Consider the following 10,000-nt stretch of genomic DNA (forward strand, 5'->3'; position numbering starts at 1 on the left):
GCGCTCCTCTCCAAACTGTAGTGAGGCAAACGGCGCCCGTCAGCAGCCGCCCGTACGCCTTTCGGAGCCCGTGGCGATAACAGGCAAACACTGTATTGTTACCTCACTCCACTGATTGTATCACATTTCATAATGGGATTTTGATATGAATAAGTTTGTCAGAAAAACTATAAACCTCCACATTCTAAATAAATTTGGTGGTCAATAGTTTAAGGAGACAGAACGCTGAAATCTATGTTGAAACACTGGAAGCCTAGCATATAATGTTCTTGTCTTGCCTATAGTCAGCTTAATGGCACACACACTAAAACGCACCACTTGTGCAGACACCCACATACTGACACAAACAAAACATGCACTGTAAGGAAATAACAATACTCATAAAAAAAAAGACAATCACGAAGGAAAAAAATATTGTTTTCCATGACTCGAGAATCTGTGACAACGTTTTGGCTGGCCATCATTATTAGTGCTTGGATATTATTCTTATTATTATTATTATAATAATAATACTCATGATTCAATAGTTATTATAAGCTGTTGAAACAGTGTATGGACTTCCTTCACGACCTGCTCAAGTAGCCTAAGAAGGCAGCCGAATGTCAGACCTGGAGCAAAATAACAATACTAATTATTATTATTATTATTATTATTATTATTATTATTATTATTATTATTATTATTATTAGTAGTAGTAGTAGTAGTAGTAGTAGTAGTAGTAGTAGTAGTATAATGTCAGACCTGGAGCAAAATAACAATACTAATTATTATTATTATTATTATTATTATTATTATTATTATTATTATTATTATTATTATTATTATTATTATTATAATGTCAGACCTGGAGCAAAATAACAATACTAATTATTATTATTATTATTATTATTATTATTATTATTATTATTATTATTATTATTATTATTATTATAATGTCAGACCTGGAGCGAAATAACAATACTAATTATTATTATTATTATTATTATTATTATTATTATTATTATTATTATTATTATTATTATTATTATTATTATTATTATTATTATTATTATTATTATTATTATTATTATTATTATTATAATGTCAGACCTGGAGCAAAATAACAATACTAATTATTATTATTATTATTATTATTATTATTATTATTATTATTATTATTATTATTATAATGTCAGACCTGGAGCAGACTGCAACAACATATATGTCTGTTTATGGAAATAACAATACTAATTATTATTATTATTATCATTATTATTATTATTATTATTATTACTTCTAAATGTTATTAATATTGATTTGCTATTAGGGACAGTAAATGGTAGCATTATTGGTCTAGTATAAAAGAGGTGAGGCTTAGAATGAGTTGGTTCTGTTATTTATAAGCTTATACAATACATGTTAGTGAAGGGAAGTATTTCGCTGAGCCCATATGTACAGACAGTGGTCAGAGGAATGCCCGAGGTCAAGAGGTGGTATCTTGACACTGTTCGTTTGAAAGACTTCAGCTTGTAGGAAGGTGGAAAAATAGAGATAGAGACTTTCATGCAATTTGACAGGGACTAGAAAATTTTAAAACCTTTTTCTCTTCACACATAAGTGAAATATATATCGCATGCGAATTTAAATAAGTCATAAAATGGCACATTGTGTTAGTAATATTTTTCCTGGTCGTACACAAGCTGCCATCGGCCTCCCAACACTTACAACACCTTCAGGAGCCAGAAGGAGGAGTCTAATTGGACAAAACGGGGAGCCAAACACAGACCAAGTCTCGGCCGTGAGCATACATCGACGTGTACCGGGAGGAAGATTGGCGCCCGCCAAGTTGTGCCCCTTGTGAGTGCCTTAGAAAATGTTGTGATCTTGTGGGTCATGCCAACACAGAAGCTGTATTCAAGGATTTCTGGGCACTGGGATACGCAGACTGCCTGTATACAGAAACAAACTACATCTGTGGCAGTGAAGAGGAGGCTAACGGACAACCCTGGCCAGCAAAACGGATGCACTAGATATCATCACGCAGCTGTTGATGATATACTGTGTGTAAGGCTGCTTTTTCAACTATTCCTGGAGTACCCAGGCAACGTTCGGACCGGGCACAGAAAGATAAGGCACTGACCGGGGTGCCCGGGGCAGACAGACCAGGCAACACCGGAAATCATGGCAAGATTGCCGCGGATCAATGGGAGAAAGTTATTAACCATAAAGAAAGTTTCCCAACCATAACAAACACATTGGAGAGAGAGAGAGAGAGAGAGAGAGAGAGAGAGAGAGAGAGAGAGAGAGAGAGAGAGAGAGAGAGAGAGAGAGAGAGAGAGAGAGAGAGAGCACTCATGAGTTCACAATGAGTAAGTTTAAGTTGAGGAAGCAGATACAAGAAGGAATGAGAGATTGTCAGCTTGGTGTTCGCCGGCGACGTCGCTTGTCTCATTACAGTTCGGAGAGCAACGGTTTTGTAAGCACCGCAAAAATTAAACGATTTCTAATGTGTGTCGCTTGACTCACTACAGCAGGGAGCGCCTCAGTTATGTGAACGTGGCCTAACATTTTATAGCATAGCAGATTTATGTCAGGATAGAAATTCATGGGATTTTAAACACATACAAACAAAACATTGGCGCATCAAACTGTACTTTTGGAATTACACTACCTCATAAAACATCAAAGATATCAGCGAAACCGTAAACATTTTGAGACGCCAACAAGACACATTAGCCAATCCAATGTGTTTCCATTTCCAAGCGTAGCTGAATAACCAACACATATATATGAACAGGAATAAAACACCAACATAGACCAAACACAGACGCACCTAACTGCACTTTCGGAAACAGAATAACTGAAGAAACAGCGAGGATACAGGCACAACACCACGGCTTACCTCAGTGGTTCGGCAGAATGGTAGCGAACTTCAGCGGTGCGCCCTTTGAAGTCCCACAAGACAAGCTGACCGCTCTCGTAGCCAATCAGGAGCTGCCGAAGGAACGCCGAGGTTAGTGCTTTATTGGGGGTAATAGAGGAAGCAATGGCGCATCTTTACGTATGTTAAAAAATAAAGTAACTCGTAAAACACCAAAGATACAGACAAAAACGTAAACATTTTGAGATGCCCAGATGATGCGGCAGCCGGTGAAGTGCGTTTACATTTCCAAGCGTAGCACACTAACCCCCAAACGGAAACAAACAGGGATCAGACAAGAACGTAGACAAAATATTGATCCATCTAACGGTGCTTTCAGAAATAACCTAACTCAAAAAACACTAAAGATACAGAATAAAATGTAAACATTTTGAGAGGCCCAGATGATGATGTAGCCAGTGATGTGTGTTTACATTTCCAAGCGTAGCACAATAACCCCCAAACGAAAACAAACGGGGATAAAACACACATGTAGGCAAAACATTTAGGCAGTTTTACGTGTTTTCAAAAATAAAATGCTTTAAAAAACACCCGAGATATGGACAAAAAGGTGAACATTTTGAGAGGTTTAAAAAGATACATCAGCTGGTGATATGCCTTGACATTTCCAAGCGTAGCGCACTAAACAATGAGAGGGTGAGAGAGAGAAATAGTAGTAGTAGTAGTAGTAGTAGTAGTAATAGTAATAGTATTAGTAGTAGGTGGGGTAGCAGAAACTATCCATGTGGGGTGTGAAATAGTCGCCTAACACCACTCCTAAAACCAATAGTCACACTCCTACTAGGCCCAGAGAAGGTAATGGTGGTAGTAGTAGCTTTATAAGGGGATTGAGTGCTTTATAAGGGGATTGAGTGCTTTATAAGGGGATTAGGAGGATTGGGAGGTGTGTTAGTGGGGATTAGATGCGTGCGCTCTCTCTCTCTCTCTCTCTCTCTCTCTCTCTCTCTCTCTCTCTCTCTCTCTCTCTCTCTCTCTCTCTCTCTCTCTCTCTCTCTCTCTCTCTCTCTCTCTCTCTCTCTCTCTCTCTCTCTCTCTCTCTCTCTCTCTCTCTCTCTCTCTCTCTCTCTGTGTGTGTGTGTGTGTGTGTGTGTGTGTGTGTGTGTGTAAGTAATTCCTGTTTAATGATGTGTTTGATGTTTAATAAGTTTTTGGGGGTTACTTTAGATAATTTATTGAAATGGAAGTCGCACATCGACACCATAAAGACAAAATTAAGTAGAATATGTGGAGTTATGAACAGGACCAGGAATTACATGAACACTGAATCTCGCAAGCAAATCTATTTGTCGCTGGCCTATCCACATTTACTTTACTGTTGTGCACTCTGGGGAGGTGCTTGTGTAACTTTTATTAATAGTCTTTGTTGAACAAAAAAAACTTATTAATGTCTTATTGCCAAAGGTTTGAGCACGCTAACCCTTGTTTGACGAGCCACAAATTACTAAAACTCCCGGATGTAGTTCACCTGCAGTCCTGTCTATGTGTACACGGAGCCCGTCACACATTTCCAGCACATGAACATTGCTCGATCTCAGTGAACCAGAGTGAAGGCAGAAATAACAAGCTGAGAGTCCCTCTCTTTAGAACAAATCCTGCCCAACAAAGTGAACAGTTCCGTGGATCCAAGTGCCGGAACACACTTCCTCAAGTTGTCAAACCATCCACTTCACGAACCATTTTCAAGGATTCCTTCAAGAAAATACTCCTGGAGGATTACTTTCAAAATTATGTCAGCATTGTATTTAATCACCTTATGTAGTTTATTACTTTTACTATTGTTGTTATTATTATTATTATTATTATTATTGCTATTATTATCATCATCATCATCATCATCATCATTATCTTGTATGTTTTTTCCTGATTATATGTATCTACATGTATGATATAAATATCCAGTGGTGAATGTTTGTACCTGTGTATATCAATGACTACAATCATAATGATTTTTAGGACTGTTACAAGTATGACTATTATGACTGTGTATATGTGTAAGTATGTATGTGTGTGCATGTATGTGTATATGTATATATGTAGGTGTATATATGTACAGTCGCGATATGAAGTGATGTCGCCGCTCTCAAAATGTTTCGTACGGGAGCATTTGAAGGTGACGGAAGCGATGTGTATTTATTGTTTATGTTATAATGTTCCCTTTTAATGATAATCTATAATACGTTGTGATGTAAAACACGGTAAAATAACATAGTAGTACCTGAATTACAATCATACATTCATTTGCTTTAAAAAATGCAACTGCGAATGTCATGTGTTGTCTTCAGTGCTGAAGACAACCTTGAAATGATTTAGCTCACGTCGTGTACTTATCTTTCCAAAACAGTTGTTATACGTTGTTCAGATTTAGGCCATATATATGTATGTATATATATATATATATATATTTTTATATATATATATATATATATATATATATATATATATATATATATATATATATATATATATATATATATATATATATATATATATATATATATATAAATATTCTGGGTCATTCCATGGGGGATGCGTGGTGGAAATGGTGGAGTGTTTTTAATTTTTCTTCCCTTCTGTTCCGTTCCGTTCCCTGACCTAACCTTCCCTTCCCTTCCCATCCTGTCCTGTCCCATCCCTTCCCTTTCCTTTCCTTCCTGTCCCTTCCCATCCTGTCCTGTCCCATCCCTTCCCTTATCTTCCTATCCCTTCCCATCCTGTCCTGTCCCATCCCTTCCCTTTCCATTCCTTCCCATCCGTTCCCTTCCCATCCTGTCCTGTCCCATCCCTTCCCATCCGTTCCCTTCCCATCCTGTCCTGTCCCATCCCTTCCCTTCCTTTACCTTACCTAACCTACCCTTCCCATCCCTTCCATTCCCACTCCTTTCCTTCCCTTCCCTTCCATTCCCAACCCTTCACTTCCTGTCCCTTCCCTTCCGTTCCTTTCCTTCCGTTCCCTTCCTATCCCATCCCTTCCGTTCCTTTCCTATCCCTTCCTATCCCATCCCTTCCCTTCTGTTCCATTCCGTTCCCTTCCCACTCCCATCCCTTCCCTTCTTATCCCATCCTTTCCCTTCCCATCCCATCCCTTCCAATTGCTTCCCATACCACCCCATCCATTCCCATCCCATCCCATCCCTTCCTCACCTCTCCCTCTGGAACTTGAGTGAGTGTACAATCTGCGGTGTCTTCTGCTGTATATTCCACAGGTGCAAAGAATCATCCCCTGTGGCGCTGACCAGGCCGCCCTCGTTGATCAGGAAGGCCAGGCACACCACCGCCGGGTCGCCCTCGTGCTTCACATGGACGTCCGACCGGGGCCGACTGCTATGGGGTCAGTCAAGGATGCTGCGGAAATGGGAGGGTGGGTGTCGAAATGGGCTGATGAAGTGTTGAACAGTGGGTTAATGGAGTCAGTAAATTGTGTGAGGGGGGTTGAGGGCATGGAGGGGGGGCACTGAGAAATGGGAGTGGATAGGTCTCGGAAATGGGTCATGTGAGGTGTCGCATAGTGGGTTAGTGGGGTCAGTAAATTGTGTGAGGGGGGTTAGAGGTATAGCTACACGGGGTATGGGGGGTATAATGAGTGAGGAAATGGGAGTGGGTGGGTGTCGGAAATGGGCCATGTGGAGTGTCAAACAGTGGGTTAATGGGGCTAATAAATTGTGTGAGGGGGGTTAGAGGTGGCTATGGAGAGGGGTATGGTGACCGAGGAAATGGGAGTGGGTGGGTGTCAGAAATGGGTCATATGGGGTGTCGTATAGTGGGTTAATGGGGCCAGAAAATTGTGTGAGGGGGATTAGAGGTGGCTACGGAGAGGGGTATGGTGACCCAGGATATGGGAGTGGGTGGGTAACAGAAATGGGCCGTGTGGAGTGTCGAACAGTGGGTTGGGTTATGGGGCTCAGTAAATCAGTGAGGGGGGTGAGCGGTGGCCAAGGACTGGGGTTTGGGGGGTATGGTGACCGTGGAAATGGGAGTGGTTGGGTCTCAGAAATGGGTCGTGTGGGGTGTCGCATAGTGGGTTAGTGGGGTCAGTAAATTGTGTGAGGGGGGTTAGAGGTGGCTACGGAGGGGGTATGGTGAGTGAGGAAATGGGAGTGGGTGGGTAACGGAAATGGGCCATGGAGTGTCAAAGAGTGGGTTAATGGGGCCAATAAATTGTGTGAGGGGGTTAGTGGCTACGGAGAGGGGTATGGTGACCGAGGAAATGGGAGTGGGTGGGTGTCGAAATGGGTCATATGGGTGTCGTACAGTGGGTTAATGGGGCCAGTAAATTGTGTGAGGGGGATTAGAGGTGGCTACGGAGAGGGGTATGGTGGGGGGGGTATGGTGACCGAGGAAATGGGAGTGGTGGGTAACAGAAATGGGCCGTGTGGAGTGTCGAACAGTGGGTTAATGGGGCCAGTAAATCAGGAGGGAGGTTAGAGGTGGCTACGGACAGGGGTATGGGGGGTACAGTGACTGTGGAAATGGGATTGGTGGTCTCAGAAATAGGTCGTAGGATGTTGAACAGTGGGTTAGTGGGGTCAGTAAATTGTGTGAAGGGGGTTAGAGATGGCTATGGAGGGGAGTATGAGGGGTATGGTGACCGAGGAAATGGGAGTCGGTGGGTGACGGAAATGGGCCGTGTGAGGTGTCGTATAGTGGGTTAAGGGGGTCAGTAAATTGTGTGAGGGGGGTTAGAAGTGGCTACGGAGGGGGTATGGGGGTATGGTGACCAAGGAAATGGGAGTGAGTGCATGTCGGAAATGGGTCATATGGGGTGTCGCATAGTGGGTTAAGGGGGTCAGTAAATTGCGTGAGAGGGGGTTGAGGTGGCTATGGAGGGGGGTATGGGGGGTATGGTGACCGAGGAAATGGGAGTGGGTGGGTGACGGAAATGGGCCGTGTGAGGTGTCGTATAGTGGGTTAGTGGGGTCAGTAAATTGTGTGAGGGGGGTTAGAGGTGGCTACGGAGAGAGGTATGAGGGAGGGTATGCTGACCGAGGAAATGGGAGTGGTTGGGGAACGAAAAAGGGCCGTGAGGGGTGCTGAATGGTGGGTTAGTGGGGTCAGTAAATTGTGTGAGGGGGTTTGAGGTGGCTACGGAAAGAGTATGGGGGGTATGGTGAACGAGGAAATGGGAGTTGGTGCTTGTTGGAAATGGGTCATGTGCGGTGTCGAATTGTGGGTTAAGGGAGTCAGTAAATTGTGTGAGGTGGGTAAGAGGTGATGGAGGGGTATGGGGGTATGGTGAACGAGAATGAGGGTGCATGTCGGAAATGGGTCATGTGGGGTGTCGTAGTAGGTTAGTAGTAATTGTAACTGAAGGGGTTAGAGGTACGGAGGGGTATGGGGGTAGGGTGAGTGAGGATATGGGAGTGGGTGGGTAACGGAAATGGGCTATGTGGAGTGTCGAAGAGTGGGTTAATGGGGTCAGTAAATTGCGTGAGGGGGGTTAGTGGTGGCTACAGAAAGGCATGTAAGGGTGAACGAGGATATGGGACTTGGTGCGTGTCGGATATGGGTCATGGGTGTCGAACAGTGGGTTAATGGGGTTAGTAAATCAGGTGGGGGTTAAAAGTAGCAGAGGGGTATGGGGTGTAAGAAGGAGGATATGGGAGGGTGCGTGTCGGAAATGGGTCATGTAGGGTGTTGAATGGTGCTAATGGGGTCAGTAAATTGTGAGGGGGATTAAGAGGTACATGGGGAGGGGAGGGGTAGAAACACCCACACACATATATACATACATACATACATACATACATACATTCACACACACACACACACACACACACACACACACACACACACACACGCACACAAAAGAAGGAAAGAAGTAACGAAAACGGAAGGGAGAGAGAGAGAGAGAGAGAGAGAGAGAGAGAGAGAGAGAGAGAGAGAGAGAGAGAGAGAGAGAGAGAGAGAGAGAGAGAGAGAGAGCAATCCTTTTAAGTATGTAAGGGCAAGAATGATATGCTTTGATCTGTGTGTGTGTGTGTGTGTGTGTGTGTGTGTGTGTGTGTGTGTGTGTGTGTGTGTGTGTGTGTGTGTGTGTGTGTGTGTGTGCGCTTTCTCTCGGAGTGTGCAGTTTTATTCTCTCTCTCTCTCTCTCTCTCTCTCAGATGGTAGAGATAGTTCACAAGCACTTATGATTCGTGTTGACAAACTTTTTTCTCTCTCTCTCTCTCATTACTAACAGAATATATTGGTAAGTAATTTTTCTACTACTACTACTACTACTACTACTACTACTACTACTACTATGACCACTAACACTATGACCACAAGAATTACCACCCTCTTCAACCCACTAAACCCTACCCATAAACCATTACTTCTACCACCCAAACCCTACCACTACTACCACTACTACTACTACTACTACATAAAGGATACATTCTTATGGAGCCCTGCTTGGTGCCGACGGCCAGGATCCTCTGTATGGGGTCGAAAGCGATGGCGGTGGGCTGGTAGGGGAAGCCATGTCGCACGGTCTGAAATGGTAGTAGAAATGGAATTAGTAGTAGTAGTAGTAGTAGTAGAGAGACAGAGAGAGAGAGAGAGAGAGAGAGAGAGAGAGAGAGAGAGAGAGAGAGAGAGAGAGAGAGAGAATGATAATAATAATAATAATAATAATAATAATAATAATAATAATAATAATAATAATAATAATAATATATAATAATTTGTGTTCCTTTAATCCTCCTCCTTCTTCTTCCTCCTCCTCTTCCTCTCCTAATGAAAGACAAAGAGAGAGAGAGAGAGAGAGAGAGAGAGAGAGAGAGAGAGAGAGAGAGAGAGAGAGAGAGAGAGAGAGAGAGAGAGAGAGAGAGAGAGAGATTTCTCTCTCTCTCTCTCTCTCTCTAATAATAAAAACATGAAAAAAGAAAAGGAAGGAAAAGGGGAGAGAGAGAGAGAGAGAGAGAGAGAGAGAGAGAGAGAGAGAGAGAGAGAGAGAGAGAGAGAGAGAGAGAGAGAGAGAGAGAGAGAGAGAGAGAGAGAGAGAGATGAGTGTCTGCATCATAAATAGACAGAGAGAGATACACACACACACACACACACTCTCTCTCTCTCCTCTTCCTCTCTCTCTCTCTCTCCAGG

General features: G+C 42.8%; 2 long non-coding RNA genes across 4 annotated transcripts in view; both read right to left on the reverse strand.

The window, feature by feature from the left end:
* The window catches only part of LOC126989096 (uncharacterized), a 17,546-nt gene extending 11,313 nt beyond the window's left edge, over nt 1-6,233 (reverse strand). For all 3 annotated transcript variants that reach the window (XR_007742867.1, XR_007742869.1, XR_007742868.1), the window contains exons 1-2: nt 6,062-6,233; nt 2,882-2,973 (exon numbers count right to left, since the gene is read on the reverse strand). This is a non-coding gene — a long non-coding RNA (uncharacterized LOC126989096). The remainder of the gene's footprint in view (nt 1-2,881; nt 2,974-6,061) is intronic.
* A 3,096-nt stretch (nt 6,234-9,329) lies between these two features.
* LOC126989095 (uncharacterized) overlaps nt 9,330-10,000 on the reverse strand; it is a 6,896-nt gene continuing 6,225 nt past the window's right edge. The window contains exon 2 of the long non-coding RNA XR_007742866.1: nt 9,330-9,393. This is a non-coding gene — a long non-coding RNA (uncharacterized LOC126989095). The remainder of the gene's footprint in view (nt 9,394-10,000) is intronic.

This window comes from Eriocheir sinensis, unplaced genomic scaffold, assembly GCF_024679095.1.
Source record: "Eriocheir sinensis breed Jianghai 21 unplaced genomic scaffold, ASM2467909v1 Scaffold1049, whole genome shotgun sequence".
NCBI lineage: Eukaryota > Metazoa > Arthropoda > Malacostraca > Decapoda > Varunidae > Eriocheir > Eriocheir sinensis.